We start from the raw sequence: 18,902 nt of genomic DNA on the forward strand, positions 1-18,902 counted from the left end.
CAAGGAGTTTGTAAGGGCAAGGAGATCGCCTACTTCGTGAAGATTTACCCAAGTGAGGCAAGTCCTTCGTGGGCGATGGCCATGGTGGGATAGACAAGGTTGCTTCTTCGTGGGCCCTTCGTGGGGTGGGGCCCCCCGTAGAGGTCCTTACTTTGATGGTACTAATTTTGCTAGTTGGAAGCATAAGATGAAAATGCATATTATTGGACATAACCCCGCCGCTTGGGCTATTGTGTGTATTGGCTTGCAAGGTGAGTTATTTGATGGGAGAGAACCGAATCGTGAAGCTACCGCGGAAGAATTGAAGATGCTGCAATACAATGCTCAAGCTTGTGATGTCCTCTTGAACAGATTGTGCCCCGAAGAATTCAACAAAATCAGCCATCTTGAGAATGCAAAGGAAATTTGGGATACCTTGATTGATATGCACGAAGGTACCGACTCCATCAAGCAATCCAAATTGGATGTGCTTCAAAGTCAGCTTGACAAGTTCAAAATGAAGGATGGTGAAGGTGTTGCTGAAATGTACTCTAGGCTTGCTCTCATCACAAATGAGATTGTTGGCTTAGGAAGTGAAGAGATGACCGACAAATTCATCATCAAGAAGATCCTAAGAGCCTTGGATGGAAAATATGACACCGTGTGCACATTGACCCAAATAATGCCCAACTAGAAAGATCTCAAGCCAACTGAAGTCATTGGTAGAATTGTTGCCCATGAGATGTCACTCAAGGATAAAGAAGAGCTTCACAACAAGTCTAGTGGTGCTTACAAAGCATCATGTGATTGTCCTACATCATCAAGTGCGAAACAAGCCTGCAATGAGGAATTGAGCCTAATGGTGAAGAACTTCAACAAGTTCTACAAGAATAGAAGCAAAGAAAGAAGTTCCAAGTCAAGGTCCTATAATGACAAAAGATCTTCTAGTCGAGAGCGTAATTGCTACAATTATGGAAGACCCGGACACTACTCCAATGAGTGTATAGCTCCCTAGCAAAGAAGAGAAGACTCACCTAAAAGGAGAAGTAGAAGATAAGAATCGCCTCCAAGAGAGAGAACGAGTAGATATGATCATTATGAATGAAGAACCTCTCACGCAAACAAGGATTCGGAAAGGAAGGACAAGTCATCAAGTAGCTACACAAAACAAAGACACCAAGCTCACGTTGGTGAATGGGTATCCGGCTCTGACTCTAACCATCACTCCGAGAGAAGTTATCACTCCGACTCAGAATATACTCAAGATGAAGGTGATGCCGGTCTAGCACTTGTGTCAACCAACTCCTATGACATATTTGAATCACCAAATGAAGATATTGGAAGATGCTTCATGGATAAAGGCCCAAAGGTATCATACCCGAGTATGTTGATTTAAATAGTGATGAAGATGATTTGCTAGGTGATGATGATTTACTTGTTGACAACTCTAGTGATGAAAACTATGATGAACTTGCTATTAATCATGCTAAAAAATATAAAACGAATGACGATGATAAGAAGGAGATTGAGCATCTAACTAAAGAACTAAACACTCTTAAGTTAGCTCATGAAACTACCTTGGAAGATCATTGAGAGCTTTTAAAGACTCATGAGAAGCTACGCTTTGAAAAGCTCAACCTTGAGCAAGAGCATGGGTTCTTAAAAGCAATCAATGATGATCTTCGTAAGAAAAGTTATTCTTACATTGCCAAGCGTTTACTCTTGTCTACTGACATGCCACAAGTAAAATGTAGTAACAAGAGCAAGAAAGATTCTTCTTCTATTAGTAACAATAATCATGTTAAATCAAATGTTGTTGCTTCTAGTAGTTCTCTTGATTCCACTAATGATTCTCTTAGCCAAGTTACACTTGAGCAAGAAAATAGCTTATTGAAGGGAATTATAGAGAAAGGTGTTTACAAGAGCCTTGCCGGAAGTAAGCAATTTGAGGAAATTGTACGCAAGCAAGGAAGGCACCGGAAGAATCAAGGTGTTGGTTTTGAACGTAAGTTCAATGCCAATGGAGTTTAGTGGGAAGAAGATCAATACCCCAAGACAAAGTTTGTTCCTCAACAAGAGAAGTATGATCCTACTTCTTTCAAGGAAACACAAGCTCAAGATGATCTTCCACCACAAGACCACAAGCAAAAAAGGCAAGGATAAGCTTCAAGATGAGATTGGTGCATTTGAAGAATCTCACAAGGCCTTGTTCAAGTGGGTTCCCAAGACTACAACAAGTTCAACTTCATCAAGAACGACTACAACTCCAAGGATTCCCATCAAGTTGATGTGGATACCGAAGAAGAAGAACTAGAGAGTTCTTGAGGGTGACTCCGCCAACATACTTCACTCATATCATTTTGGCATGAACAAGTGCAAACAACTTCCACATATTGTACTAGTTCAAGGAGTCACAAACCCTCTTGTTGGTAAAACAAGGTACAAGGTAACCTAATGCTTTCATGGACATCATCTTGTGTGTACTTCACTCTATGTCTATGGATATCCTTGTTTGTTCCTTGTGGGACTAACCCGTGTAGGTATTGAAAGTGCAACTCACTCCAATGGATTGCTTCGAATATTCTGCATCAACAATGAGCATCCACATCTTAAAAATCTACATGAAGTCATCATTGACAAAACCCAAGGTTAGTTCATCCGTCTTAGGGGCGATGTCACTTCTAGGGGGAGCTTTACTCTAGGGATTGAGCTAAAGCAACTCTAATGATGTGAGCACAACAATGCTTTATGTAAAAGTGGTAACCCCACTTGCGCTTAAACGATGAGTATGACCTATGATCAAATGTTCTCATTTGAATGCTAATTCAATATACTCATATATAGATGACCTAGTCATCGCCAATTGCTTGATAGATGCTAGAGTGTTTGTGCATGCTTTGCCACATATTTCATTTGTCATTTTATTGTGTGAGCATGTTGATTGCATATTTACCCATTCGAGGACATCCATTTGTTGCTTTGATTGTCTGGCTCTTCTTCTTTTGGCCAATGGATGGACCAAAATGCCTAAGAACTTCCTCTAGCTATATATGCTTTTCTCGACTCAAACTCTATTCATGCTACATCACAAAGTTTGATCAAGTCAGATTCGAACCCTCTAGGTGAGGAGCACCCAGAGTCACTGATTCGTCATAGACTTAAACTTCCAAACCTCTATATGCATTTTGGTCTGACCGATTCATCCTTTTCGGTCAAACCGAGTTCACTCAGTTGATCTAGGTTTTCAATCTCGGTGCAACCGATTAGAACCATTCGGTCACACCGAGTTGTAGTAACCGCTTGCGATTCTGCATCTTGGTGCCACCGAGTTGTTCCACTCGGTCACACCGACAGTGTTAGGATATATATACCGATGGGTCAAATTTTGGAAATTTCTGCAAAACCTTTCGCCCGCGTGTGTCCTGCTCTACTGACTCATGTCTCCGAATCGTCCTCTCGTCACCAGTGACCTCCCGCCACTGGTCTCTGTTGCCGTCAACAGAAATCTTCACCGCCATTGCCGCTGTAGCAAGCTCATCACCGAGTTAGGGTATGAGTTCGATCTTTGTGCAATCCTTACTCTGATTCTTAGCACAAAGTCAATGCCATATTTCTTACCACGTATGAGATCATCCTGTCGAGCAAAAACTTCCGTTAGATTAGTTTTGATTCGAAAATTTAGGGTTAGGTTTCCGCCGAACTCATCTCAGACCGACCGAGTTGTGGAAATCGGTCTCCCCGTTTTGGCTTAGGCCATTGCACATGTAACTTTTGGTCTGACCAAAACTTGCAAATCGGTGTGACCGAGTTCAACTCTCAGTGAAACGCTAGCTATCTTGGAGTCATCGAACTGTGTCTCGGTCCGACCGATTCCACTAGTTTAGACTCCAAAGTTGCTTCGGTGTCACCGAGTTTAATAAATCAGTAGCTCTGAAATGCTTTCTGTGGAAAACTAAAACTAAGTTTTTGACTCATCCGTTTTGCAAAATCTCTGCACTTTGTGATGCTCATCCACTCTACATCATCTATAACTATTCAAAGGGTCAGCTTTCAGTTTGCAGTGTCAGTCATGTCAGATCTAAGTGATAGCCAGAATAGGTCTGAGGAGCAAGTCAACCTGAGTGAGGGCACTAGTCCCTCTGGCAGTTATGATGAAGGCAGCAGAAGTACACCTAGCAACCTGCCTAAGGCTGCTACTAGCAGAGGAGAAAGAAAAATTCTGATTCAGAAGATGAAGACTATGTTGCTGCTGCGGAGGAGATCAGCTCCAAGAAGAAGGTTGTCAAGAAGGAATTTGGCACACCTGCTTCTAGAAAGCCTGGACTGAACAAGAAGGCTCCTGCAAAGAGAGTGCCCATGTCCAAAGCCAGAGCCTCAACACAGGAAACCATTGAGTTCACTCTTGAACCAAAGGAGGCTGGTGAAGGCAATAAGAGAAAGGAAAGGGTCAAGAAGACCATGGCAAAAGTTATTGGCAAGCCCTCCAAGATGATTCAGTCTGATGAGGAAGAGGAGGATGATGCACCAGCACGTAAAGCACATAAGCTGATGGGGGATGCCTTCAAGTCTGGGGCTGCTCCTTCAAAGCCCAAGACTGCCCCCAAAGCTACTGCTCCAGCCCCCAAGACTGCACCAAAGAGGAGCACAAGAAACATACCAGCTTTTGAGAAGAACAAGGCCCTAGTGCCTGAAATTGAAGAAGAAGAAGAAGATGATGAAGCCCAAGTGCTCAGGAAGCTAAAGCCAAATATCCCTGACCATGATGACAATGTGGGGTCCCCGACTCATAAGTCGTGATCACCGAATGCACGTGTACAGTGATCCTAGAGATCAATGCTCACTGAACACACAGAAGCTGAATAACAAGAGTCTTACATCCGTACATACCGTTTTACACCAATTGTGACCATTATGGTCAAGTCTTGAATATATCATCGCAGCGGAAATCTTTGTTAACTTGAACCCATGCCATCTGCCTTAACCCTATAGGCATTCTAACTGGGAAAGCGTCCTAGCTTGCACGATCGTCACCAAAGAACTCTTCAATGTATCTTGTCTTTCATGCCTGGCCAATAAAAATAACCAGTGGCAAGCCAATGAGTACTTTGAACGTACTCGCAAGCAACCCAAGAGTGATAACAAAATAATTATGCAAAGCTCTACTGCTTAATTGGCATTGTTGCGGAAAACTAGCTTTTCTCATGCACGTATGGTCAACATTTACCAAGGACATGAATGCGTCTACAACAAGTATCAGGAGGTTACAGACTTCAACATCGAGAAAGAGTTATGAACAACTCAAACTCAATTCACCATGACTTCCTCGCGAATCATGTCAACAATATTTCCAATTTGTGTTGTTTGTCAGAAACATATGGACATAGTCTAAGCAGCACCACTGAACCGTCCTTGACCGTGGACAGGGCTATTCAAATAGTTTGACACTCTGCAGAGGTTGCACACTTTACCTACAAGATCCGGGGAACTTCCGTGTCATCCACGACCCGCGGTACCTCAAGTACTCAGGGTAAGCACCCGATCACTATCTTTCCCTAGGCGACACTAACATAGGGTCCACTCGTTGGTACACGGCCTTTGTGTATAAGCATCAAGATCTTGGGACTCTGCCCCTTTCATTATCACACATACACGCAGGGACCAACAGTGTGTCCGGTGCCCTGTGAAAACAGTCATGGCCACCTATCCAAGCACGACCCCGTCCCGAGAGTGACCTCATGTCACCCCCGTCACTAGTAATGCGGGCACCATGCTAGTATCGGACTAGGTAATCAATAATGCCCCATCCCATAAGGGGTAGAGTGGTTGTGCATGTTTGGTTGGGACGGTCGACAAATCTTAAATCTAATCCATCCGTATAAACAACACTTTCATCAAGCCTCGGTACCCTACCTCTCCACCAAGTAGTGACCTAGCTCATCCTCATCTCCCAGGGGCATTAGTGGCACCCACTGGGCTATTTGCAAGTATGTCAAAACACACTTATTTCTTTCCATGCATAACTATGACCCATTTTGCTCAGCCCACAACTATAGCATATTTCTACAACCCACCAACACAACTATAAGCAAGGATAGAGTCATAAACAATGCAAGTATCAACGGGGCATGCAACGCAGGCAAACCTAGCAAAGTTGCCATTCAAGATATCATGCATTCAACAATCACGGAAAGAAATGCTACTATGATAAAAAGGGTTCATCATGGTCAAAGGGCTGCTTGCCTGGTTCATCAGAGTCTTCAAGTCTTCTTGTCCTTCTCCAAATACTCCGTCTACTTCATCAACTAACGTCGGAAACAATCACAATAAGCAACACAACAAGGCAAAAATAAAGGTGCTCTAAAAATATGGATTTGACTTTTCTGGGTCATCTCCGGTTATATGAAGAATAACTAGAGCGGTTTCATTGGGATTTGGTCTATGGATATCTCTGAACATTTCAATATGATGTAGTCAATGGTTTTTGTGGATTTGCAAGAACTGTATAGAAATATTATTTTGAAAAATGAGCAAAGACACCCATTTAACAAGGTATGATTTTGAAGCACCTAGGAGTTGGTTTCACCGGATTTGGAGTTCAAATGATTTCTCTATGAATTTGCAAAATTGGCTATACATGAAGAAATAGACCATTATTTGAGGTGGCACAGAAAGTATTATTAAAAATGTTCAAAAACTAAGTTTTGAACTTATAAGAATCTAGGAATTTGAATCATGGAATTTGGATCAAAAATGGACTCTCTATGATTTTCTAAATATCATTATAGAAATGGGAAAACAAGAGTTGATAAATCTTTGTGAAGAAAGCGTTTCTGGAAAAATGTGCAAACTGCTCCATGAGATAGATCATGATTTTATGAGTTACTAGAAATTTGAATCATCAAATTTGGAGGTAGTATGAATATTTGGGAGATTTTACAAGTTTCAAGAAAAAGAAAAAGACAAAGAATGGGGGATTTATACCTATACTGCGCACTGGGTGCAGCATAGCGCCGCAGCACACTCGGCCATGCTGGCGACAGGGCGACGTCCAAGGTGTCTTCGCCTAAGCCATCTCCACTTAAACGGCGGGGGCCGCCCATCTGGTCGCTGACGCGCGGGGCCCAGCTGCAGGTCGCCTTCAACCTCCCACGCGTGCTCCGGCCGCGGGGAGGAGAAGCTCCCACCGACGATTGCCGGGGCTACAGAGCATCTCCAGTGATGCTCCGCCCATCGGCGTTCTCAGGAGGATGAGCGGCATCCATCGGTGTACGGCTTGCTTGCCAAGGAGAGCCGTAGCAGCGACGGCCTGGACAACCGCGGAAGAGGCCATCGGCCATCTTCAGCTTCAAGCATACGACGCTCCTGGGGATGAATGGCGGCGAGGGAAGGGCTTGTGGTGGTGACAAGAGGGTGCGGTCTGTCCCGGGGGAAGAGAGAGGGGCCGAGGCCTGCGGTTTGAGCAGCGGCCGGCGGTCGGCTCCGGCCTGGAAGGAGGATGGAGAGTGCAAGGAGGAGAGTGGGTTGCTCCAGGGGGTGCACAAGAGGGAGAGAGCCAAAGGAGTAGAGAGGGGGCTCAGGTGTGGCAATAAATAGAAGGGGGCGAGGTGCACCATGGCTCGTGCGCCGGGCGAGGTAATAGCTGTCGCTGGAGGCCATGGGAGGGCTCGGCTTCGAGTCGGGGGTCTTCCTGGGGGTGGTTCATGACCAGGGAAAGAGAGAGGGAGAGAGGAGCGAGCTCCGGGTGGAGCCACGAGCTCGCACGCGCATTGGCGGGCTCAGGCGGCTCTGGGCACGTGCGACACGGGTAGGACAGAGAGGGGAAGGAGGGGGCCAGCATGGTGGCGTGTTGCGGACGTTGAGGCACCTCGACTGGTGCAAGGGGGAGGCTCGAGGTGGTCGGGGGACGCGGCGTCAACTGTCGGGAGCACGCTGACATGCTCCAGAGCACGTCTTTTGCCGGCATGGCATGCCTTTTTGCGGAATGGGCGCGGCCACTTGTGTCTGGAAGCTGTAGGGGGAGTAAACAATGTGGAAATGACATAGGAAGCCCTGGGGAGCCAGTAGAGTAGAGGAGGGGTGGAGAGAGAGTGAAAATGCTGCTGCCCAGAGAACAAAAGTGGATCCCTGCCCCCCTTCATCATTGCCTCTCGGGCAGGGAAGCACAACAGAGGTAGAGGGGAACTATGAGTGGTGGTGGTAAAAAGGAGAACTCATGGAGATTAGTGGAAGTGGTCAAATTGGTGTTTTTAGAAAAATGCCAGAAGGTGTTTTTGTTGGTTTGGACAGGTAAATGAATTCCATTTGGCATGAGACTCCAGAGGGTGAAATGACACATATAATTAGGGCCTTCCACCCATTTTGATCTTATTTGGGCAAAGTTCACAATGTAACTTCTGTAAACCCTAGAAATCCACAGAAATGGACTTGCTTAGATCTAGCTAAGCTAAACTATTCTCCTTTGTACACCACTTGGTGTAGTGTCATCATTTGAGGTTCTGAACATGTCCACAAAAGTTGAGATCAAAAGGACAAAGTTGCCAATGTGGAGTTGTTCAAATTTGGTTCTGGACAGGAAGGGTTCTGGGGCACTTTGATCAAGTTATATTGTTCTCCAAGACATGAGACTTGTCAAGATCACCAAATATGGCATTTTTCACGTGATGGAATTTTCTTGGATTTTTATGAAAATATTTCCTATAGAAATATTTCAAATCCTTGAAATGGGCAGAAATGGTTTTGGGAGGTTTTGTCCAATATTTTGAACATGACCATGTGCTGAAACCCTTATATATGGAAAATATATGTCCACTGAGTTTCCCTGATTTTTCTCAAATATTTTGAAGCTTTTAAATAATTTTAACCTACTAAAGGCCATTTCTAGACTTAAGAAAAAGCCTTTAAACAAAATAGGAAAAATAACTTTTAAAATTATATTTTTGTGGTTTCTGGGTGTCCTATATCTAATAGGAGTCAAATATATTTTTGTAAAGATCTTTACTGCCCTTAATTAAGTACTTGCAGTGCAAATCTCAATTCAGGGTTTTTGGAAAACTAATTTTTGAAAATACTATTTGGCCAAATTATTTTTTTAAGAAATTATGTTGATGTCCTATACACATGGAATGATCATTGGGCAAGGTTTTTGGATCAAGGAGAAGGATTATAAGAGTTGGAGGATTTATTTGATTTTTAGAGCACTTGCAACCAACACACAAAAATCAAATCAAGCAAAGACCAAAACACTCAAAAGTTTTTGTCAAACCACATTTTATAATGATTTATAATCTTAAGTGTTGTGCCATTAAAAATCAGGGTGTGACAGACAATCATCAAGTGGCAGAAAATATGAAAGTCAGAAAAGATGCAGGTCTCAAACTGTGGAGACAATCAGATCCATATGATGTGAGGAGAAGGACTGTTGTGGACTATAGATTTCACACCAAGGAGCAGGACTTCTATGAAACAATTCTTTTGGATAAGAAGCCCATAGTGTGTGATATGAAGTGGGTTGACTGGAAATACATCGACAACAATGAAGACCACTTCCCAGGAGTGCATGAGAGCTTCAGACTCAATGGAGTAGACACTTTTGTGCGTCAGAAGCTCACCAAATGGAATGATGACACTACTGTAGGTTTCTGCTAACGCGACACTACGATCAGAGACCCTTCGGCAAAACTGTCTGTGATGCCATAATCGCAAAAGATGGTGTAAAATAACCATCAAAAAAGGTGCAAAACGTTTGTGATGGAGGATGCATCAAACACGATTCAGATTTTAGTTGTGTGTCCGATGCAGGGCATACAGTTCAGCTCAGTTAACTATTTACCATGAGGAGGAACAAAAGAAACGGGCATCCAGATGAAGGTGTGTGCGATATACAACATACGGTTCACTCAGATGAACTGTTTGTGATTACGCAACCCAAAAGAAACGGGCAGCCGAATGAAGGTGTGTCCGATATAAGGCATGCGGTTCACTCAGATGAACTGTTTGCGTTGAAACAAGAGAATAGAAACGGTTCAATATAACAAGATATGTGTGATACGTGGCAAACAGGTCTGTAATCAGAAATGTGTGTGAAGACCGATAATAACACAAACGATTGCTTCTAATAAGACGTATGTGATATGCTCTATCTACACAACATCTATTGGCCATTGGGGGACGGGGGGTCATCCAGATACGCCATAAGGATGCGAAGAGGCATCCTATCAGCAAGGACTAGCTGTTCCACCAGTAGCTCATGTAAGAAAACTCTCAAGTTAAGTGTGCTCAGGCCGGAGCAGCCATCATATTGGTGACTGGATGGGAAGTTGTGTTATGTTAAATTAACTGATAGGATGGGTCATATCTGTCAAATTAAATGACTGATACGACCCATCCCATGAGTTAATTTAACCTCGAGGTCCTTGTTTTTTATTTTTATTTTTATTTTTTAACACATGTTAAAGAAGGTCTATGCATTACTTTTTGACAATGTGCGATACGTGGCATACAGTTGATCCATCCGACCTATTTGTGATGGAATATGCCGTGTGTGTTGTGGGCAAACACTTGCTAGTATTCAACCCTTTGTGATTGATGAATTCATCACCGACGGGTTCCCTAGTGTGGTCCGTGTTCATCTGATCATCATCTACTTCTTGTGCTAGCTCGATGTTCCTTCTATGCTAACTTTCCATTAATTGATGGCATTTTATGAACACACCACCATTTCCCGCCATTTCCTCACCTGTTTCCCGCCACCCAGCAATATTGTGCATAGGCGGCGCGCAACGCACGGAGGCGACAAGCGCAGCCTATAGCACATCCACCTTTTCCAAGCATGCCAACCCACCAATGCGCCGCCTCCGCCATCAACCTCGTCGACGAGGAAAACAAGTAGGCGCCATGGCCCGTCGAGGCCGAGGCGCTCCCCGGCAACGCGATGTATGACACCGTGATGTGCGTCATCGCCAGGGTTGAGCAGACCTTTGGCGCATGGCGCTTGAGCACCGCGGATCAAGATAGGCATGTCAGCACCGATAGGTTGCAGCTCATCGCACAACATGATTGATGGTGTGCCACAGAGCAAGCTAGGCGCGTCCGCGTTGATAGGCTATGGCTCGCCGCACGGCGAGACCGTTGGAGCACTACAGAGCGAGAGGCGCGGCATGCCGCACATCAAGAGTGGATCCATTGGTGCTTGCCTGCTTTTGACACGGCGTCGCAGCTGGGTACATGTCCCGCCAGTACCCCCATTCCTCGCCAGGAGTGGGCAGAGGCCCTCAGCACCGTACTTGCACCAGAGGTCGGCTGCGCCATACTTGCACCGGACACCCGACGGGCCGTTCGCATGGGTGCCGCCGTTTGCCTTGTCCGCGGCCCGCTGGATGCCAACGCGCTGGTCCGTACGCTTGACCGCCTCCTTGGCCCAGGTGTCCACCTGGGCGCAGTAGAGGAACGTGGCCATCGCATCCTCGAGCTGGTGATCTCTGATGAAATAGCCAACTTGGAGCTCGAGACCATGCACCAGATGTACCGTGAGCATGTCGACCACTTCGACGAACGCCTACACGAGTTTAGGCAGAGCCAGGAGCTACCGTAGGCAAGGGCTGCTGGTCATGGTCTCATGGACGCGTTTTATTTTGAAAGTCGTTTCGATGTGGATAGCTATGTATTAACATCAATCATAGTATTGCTCTGTTTATTGCTCTGTTTCGATGTGTGTACTCTGTTTTCCATTCTTATATGTTCTGTTTCAATGTGTGTATATATGCTTTCCATTCTATATATGTGGATGATAACAGCTAGATACAAATTAGTATACAAAAACAAATAGAAAATGGAATTCATAGTATATATTATTTGTTCATTAGTTCATCATAGAATATATATATATATAATATCATCACATATACGTGATGATACTTAACTACTAGGTACAATGCATAAAATTGAAAACGAACAATACTAAAACTAATAATCCCTTTTGGGGCCAGTATTCCAGCAGCCACTCGCTAGCACCTCCTTGGTGCGCGCCGTCTTCCTAGTGCGGAGGCAGTACTCCGCCTCCTCCGCCTCACAGCACTTGACGTACCGATCTGCCTCTTGTTGGAGGACGTGCGCAGCCGATCTTGCCATTTCGTTGGGAGCCCACCGGAGCTCCTCGTCGGTGGCACGCTGGAGCTTATTAGCCCACCTCCATGCAGCAACGAGGCGCCCATCGCCTATGACCTTCCTCGCGAAGTACCCGTCTTCATACACCTCCTCGGCACGACGACGCTCCCGCCCCCAAAGCTCCGCGGCCTCCTTTTTCCAGGCGGCATCACGGGCTTCACAGGCTTCCTGGTACCTGGCTTCCTCCTCCGCCATCTCCTTCTTGAACACCACTTGCCTGGCTTTCTCAGCCGACGGCAGTGACTTCCACAGACAAAGATTGTACTGGCCCCAAAACCAATCCAAAGTTAGGGGGTCCGGCGCAACCTCGTGAGGCGGCACATAGGGGTCCTCATCGCTGCTAATCGAGTGAGCGTCCTCAAGGGGCAGCGACTCCTCGTCAGCGCATGGGCAGACCGCCGACGCCATGGCAGAGATTTGAGAAAGAGAGAGAGAGAGAGAGAGAGAGAGAGAGAGAGAGAGAGAGAGAGAGAGAGAGACGGCAAGCGAGGGGAGGATGTAGATGAGAATGTAGGTGGGATGACTTGAGCAAGCTAATATTTATTGGCGGACGGAATCTAGATCGACGGGACAGTACACACGTCGGTCATCAGAATTTACGAGTACTATAGTTTGAATTACACACGATTCCCGCAGCAAAATCTGTGTGTGAACATAATAGGTGACGGCTTCCAATACAGAACTGTGTCTGATTAACGATCCCCACCACTCACCTACCAAACCTCGAGCCGCGAGATAGAGTTCCACTCGTGTGGGGGCCGGTTGTCTTGCCAGATCTTTGCATTTTCTTTTTTGAACACCGGATATTTACATCGTCTGATGGTTTTTTAACTCGCACACAAGTACAAAAAATATGATTTTTTTTCAACCATTATGGTTACGCGTTGCATGTAGATGTAGTTCAAATTTGAATTACGGTCATTAAATGGTTAGAAAATCACTTAAATGTCTTTAAAAGGTCAAATGATCTCTGAAATTTTCCAATTTTTCACATGACAGTTGTATTAGTGCACGTTAAACGTAGAAAAAAATTTGAAGGCCGTAAGAGGAAGCTATCTCTCGTTCGTCATCAAACATGCATTGTTCGCTCTCGGAACCACGAACCTTCTAGTGAGTTGCTCCCGTTTGCGAGGGGTGTGTGTCCAAACTTTCATCAAAGAGGCCAATTAGTTTACCACATCATCTTGGTGGCATGACATTAAATCAAGCAAGGTTTCATGTTTCTCTCATCATTTTTTTATTTTTTGGAATTAAAATGCCATGGTACTCCATGCATGTGCCCATGACTTGAGACGAATATGTTTAAAAATTCCTTCTAATTTACTGCACATGGAATTAACTCGCACACAAGTACACAAAAATATGATTTTTCAAAACGTTTTTGTTAGGCGTTGCATGTCGATGTAGTTCAAATTTGAATTACTGTCATTAAATGGCTAGAAAATCACATAAATGTCTTTAAAAGGTCAAATGACCCCTAGAATTTTCAAAAATTTCACATCACAGTTGTAGTAGTGCACGTTAGACGTAGAAAAAAATTGAAGGCTGTAAGAGGAAGCTATCTCCCGTTCGTCACCAAACATGCATTGTTCCCTCTCGGAACCACAAGCCTTCTAGTGAGTTGCTCCAGCTTGTGAGGGGTGTGTGTCCAAACTTTAGTTAAGCAGGCCAATTTTTTTTACCACATCATCTTGGTGTCATGACATTAAATCAAGCAAGGTTTCATGTTTTTCTGATCATTTTTTAATTTTTTGGAATTAAAATGCCATGGCACTCCATGCATGTGCCCATGCCTTGAGAGCAATATGTTTGAAAATTCCTTCTAATTTGCTGCACCTGGAATTAACTCGTACACAAGTACACAAAAATATGATTTTTCAAACCATTTTGGTTAGGCGTTGCATGTAGGTGTAGTTCAAATTTGAATTACGGTCATTAAATGGTTAGGAAATCACTTAAATGTCTTTAAAAGGTCAAATGACCCCTAAAATTTTCCAATTTTTCACATGACAGTTGTATCAGTGCCCGTTAAACATAGAAAAAAAATTGAAGGCCGTAAGAGGAAGCTATGTCCCATTCGTCATCAAACATGCATTATTCCCTCTCGGAACCACGAACCTTCTAGTGAGTTGCTCTGGTCTGTGAGGGGTGTGTGTCCAAACTTTCATCAAATATGCCAATTTCTTTACCACATCATCTTGGTGGCATGACATTACATCAACCAATGTTTCATGTTTTTCTGGTCATTTTATCTATTTTTTGGAATTAAAATGCCATGTCACTCCATGCATACGTATGCATGTGTCAATGTCGTGAGACCGATATGTTTGAAAATTCCTTCTAATTTACTGCACATGGAATTAACTCGCACACACGTACAAAAATATGATTTTCAAACCGTTTTGCTTAGGCGTTGCATGTAGATGTAGTTCAAATTTAAATTACGGTCATTAAATGGTTAGAAAATCACTTAAATGTCTTTAAAAGGTCAAATGACCCCTAGAATTTTCCAAAATTTTACATTACAATTGTAGTAGTGCACGTTAGACATTGAAAAAAATTGAAGGTCGTAAGAGGAAGCTATCTCCCATTCGTCATCAAACATGCTTTGTTCCCTCTCGGAACCACGAGCCTTCTAGTGAGTTGCTCCGGTTTGTGAGGGGTGTGTGTCCAAACTTTCGTCAAACATGCAAATTTCTTTACCACATCATCTTGGTGGCATGGCATTACATCAACCAAGGTTTCATGTGTTTCCGAATTATTTTTTCTGGAATTAAAATGCCATGTCACTCCATGCATACGTATGCATGTGTCCATGTCATGAGACAAATATGTTTGAAATTCCTTCTAGTTTACTGCACATGGAATTAACTCGCACACAAGTACACAAATATGATTTTTCAAATCGTTTTTGTTAGGCGTTGCATGTCGATGTAGTTCAAATTTGAATTACGGTCATTAAATGGCTAGAAAATCACATAAATGTCTTTAAAAGGTCAAATGACCCCTAGAATTTTCAAAAATTTCACATCACAGTTGTAGTAGTGCACGTTAGACATAGAAAAATATTGAAGGCTGTAAGAGGAAGCTATCTCCCGTTCGTCACCAAACATGCATTGTTCCCTCTCGGAACCACAAGCCTTCTAGTGAGTTGCTCCGGTTTGTGTGGGGTGTGTGTCCAAACTTTAGTCAAGCAGGCCAATTTTTTTTACCACATCATCTTGGTGTCATGACATTAAATCAAGCAAGGTTTCATGTTTTTTTGATCATTTTTTAATTTTTTGGAATTAAAATGCCATAGCACTCCATGCATGTGCCCATGCCTTGAGAGCAATATGTTTAAAAATTCCTTCTAATTTGCTGCACCTGGAATTAACTCGTACACAAGTACACAAAAATATGAATTTTCAAACCATTTTGGTTAGGCGTTGCATGTAGATGTAGTTCAAATTTGAATTACAGTCATTAAATGGTTAGGAAATCACTTAAATGTCTTTAAAAGGTCAAATGACCCCTAAAATTTTCAAATTTTTCACATGACAGTTGTATCAGTGCCCGTTAAACGTAGAAAAAAATTTGAAGGCCGTAAGAGGAAGCTATCTCCCGTTCGTCATCAAACATGCATTATTCCCTCTCGGAACCACGAACCTTCTAGTGAGTTGCTCTGGTCTGTGAGGGGTGTGTGTCCAAACTTTCGTCAAATATGCCAATTTCTTTACCACATCATCTTGGTGGCATGACATTACATCAACCAATGTTTCATGTTTTTCTGGTCATTTTTTCTATTTTTTGGAATTAAAATGCCATGTCACTCCATGCATATGTATGCATGTGTCCATGTCGTGAGACCGATATGTTTGAAAATTCCTTCTAATTTACTGCACATGGAATTAACTCGCACACACGTACAAAAATATGATTTTACAAACCGTTTTTCTTAGGTGTTGCATGTAGATGTAGTTCAAATTTGAATTACGGTCATTAAATTGTTAGAAAATCACTTAAATGTCTTTAAAAGGTCAAATGACCCCTAGAATTTTCCAAAATTTCACATTACAGTTGTAGTAGTGCACGTTAGACGTTAAAAAAATTGTAGGTCGTAAGAGGAAGCTATCTCCCGTTCGTCATCAAACATGCTTTGTTCCCTCTCGGAACCACGAGCCTTCTAGTGAGTTGCTCCGGTTTGTGAGGGGTGTGTGTCCAAACTTTCGTCAAACATGCAAATTTCTTTACCACATCATCTTGCTGGCATGACATTACTATTGGGGAACGTAGCAGAAATTCAAAATTTTCGTACGTGTCACCAAGATCTATCTAAGGAGAAACCAGCAACGAGGGGAAGGAGAGTGCATCTACATACCCTTGTAGATCGCTAAGCGGAAGCGTTCAAGAGAACGGGGTTGAAGGAGTCGTACTCGTCGTGATGCAAATCACCGGAGATCCTAGTGCCGAATGGACGGCACCTCCGCGTTCAACACACGTACAGCCCGGTGACGTCTCCCATGCCTTGATCCAGCAAGGAGAGAGGGAGAGGTTGAGGAAGACTCCATCCAGCAGCAGCACAACGGCGTGGTGGTGATGGAGGAGCGTGGCAATCCTGCAGGGCTTCGCCAAGCACCGCTGGAGAGGAGGAGTACTTGGGAGAGGGGGAGGGCTGCGCCAGAACTTGTGGTGCGGCTGCCCTCCCACCCCCCACACATATATAGGAGCAAGGGAGAAGGGGGCCGGCCCCCTCAGATCCAATCTGAGGAGGGGGCGGCGGCCAAGGGGGGGAGGAGTGCCTCCCAAGTCAAGTGGAGGCCCTCCCCCTTAGGGTTTTCCCCTTCCCATGCGCATGGGCCTCGGGGGGGCTGGTGCCCCTGGCCCATTAAGGCTAGGGCGCCCCCCTACAGCCCATGCTACTGTATTGGACGTGGTGGAACAATTTACGGACCTCTGGACCCCTCCAGAATCCTCCGGAACCTTCTGGAAGCTTCCTGGTACAATACCAAAAAAACCCGAACTTTTTCCGGAACCCAAACAACAACTTTCCATATATAAGTCTTTACCTCCGAACCATTCCGGAACTCTTCGTGACGTCCGGGATATCATCCGGGACACCGAACAACATTCGGTAACCACATACAAACTTCCTTTATAACCCTAGCGTCATCGAACCTTAAGTGTGTCGACCCTACGGGTTCGGGAGACATGTAGAGATGACCGAGACGTTCTCCGGTCAATAACCAACAGCGGGATCTAGATACCCATGTTGGCTCCCACATGTTCCACGATGATCTCATCGGATGAACCACGATGTTAAGGACTCAATCGATCCCGTATACAATTCCCTTTGTCTAGCGGTATTGTACTTGCCCGAGATTCGATCGTCGGTATCCTGATACCTTGTTCAATCTCGTTACCGGCAAGTCTCTTTACTCGTTCCGTAACACATCATCCCGTGATCAACCCCTTGGTCACATTGTGCACATTATGATGATGTCCTACCGAGTGGGCCCAGAGATACCTCTTCGTTTACACGGAGCGACAAATCCCAGTCTCGATTCGTGCCAACCCAACAGACACTTTCGGAGATACCTGTAGTGTACCTTTATAGCCACCCAGTTACGTTGTGACGTTTGGTACACCCAAAGCATTCTACGGTATCCGGGAGTTGCACAATCTCATGGTCTAAGGAAATGATACTTGACATTAAAAAATCTTTAGCATACGAACCATGATCTTTGTGCTAGGCTTAGGATTGGGTCTTGTCCATCACATCATTCTCCTAATGATGTGATCCCGTTATCAACGACATCCAATGTCCATGGTTAGGAAACCGTAACCATCTATTGATAACCGAGCTAGTCAACAGAGGCTTACTAGGGACATGGTGTTGTCTATGTATCCACACATGGATCTGAGTTTCCTATCAATACAATTATAGCATGGATAATAAATGATTATCATGAACAAGGAAATATAATAATAATAACCAATTTATCATTGCCTCTAGGGCATATTTCCAACAGTCTCCCACCTGCACTAGAGTCAATAATCTAGTTCACATCGCCATGTGATTAACACTGACAGGTCACATCGCCATGTGACCAACATCCAAAGAGTTTACTAGTGTCTAAACTAGTTCACATCATCATGTGATTAAGACTCAATGAGTTCTTGGGTTTGATCATGTTTTGCTTGTGAGAGAGGTTTTAGTCAACGGGTCTGCAACATTCAGATCCCTATGTACTTCGCAAATCTCTAGGTCATATTGTAAATGCTGCTTCCACGCTCCACTTGAAGCTATTCCAAATGGTTGCTCCACTATACGTATCCGGTTTGCTACTCAGAGTCATTCGGGTAGGTGTTAAAGCTTGCATCGTCGTAACCCTTTACGCCGAACTCTTTATCACCTCCATAATTGAGAAATAAATCCTTATTACTCCAAGGACAATTTTGACCTCTATCTGGTGATCCACTCCTTGATCACCTTTGTACCCTCTTGCCAGACATGTGGCAAGGCACACATCAGGTGCGGTACATAGCATAGCATACTGTAGAGCCTACGTCTAAAGCATAGGGGACGACCTTCGTCCTTTCTCTCTTTTCTGCCGTGGTCGAGCTTTAAGTCTTAACTTCATACCTTACATCTCAGGTAAGAACTCCTTCTTTGACTAATCCATCTTGAACACTTCAAGATCATGTCAAGGTATATGCTCATTTGAAAGTATTATTAAGCATTTTGATCTATCCTCATAGATTTTGATGCTCAATGTTCA

This window comes from Triticum aestivum, chromosome 6B (assembly GCF_018294505.1).
Source record: "Triticum aestivum cultivar Chinese Spring chromosome 6B, IWGSC CS RefSeq v2.1, whole genome shotgun sequence".
Taxonomy (NCBI): Eukaryota; Viridiplantae; Streptophyta; class Magnoliopsida; order Poales; family Poaceae; genus Triticum; species Triticum aestivum.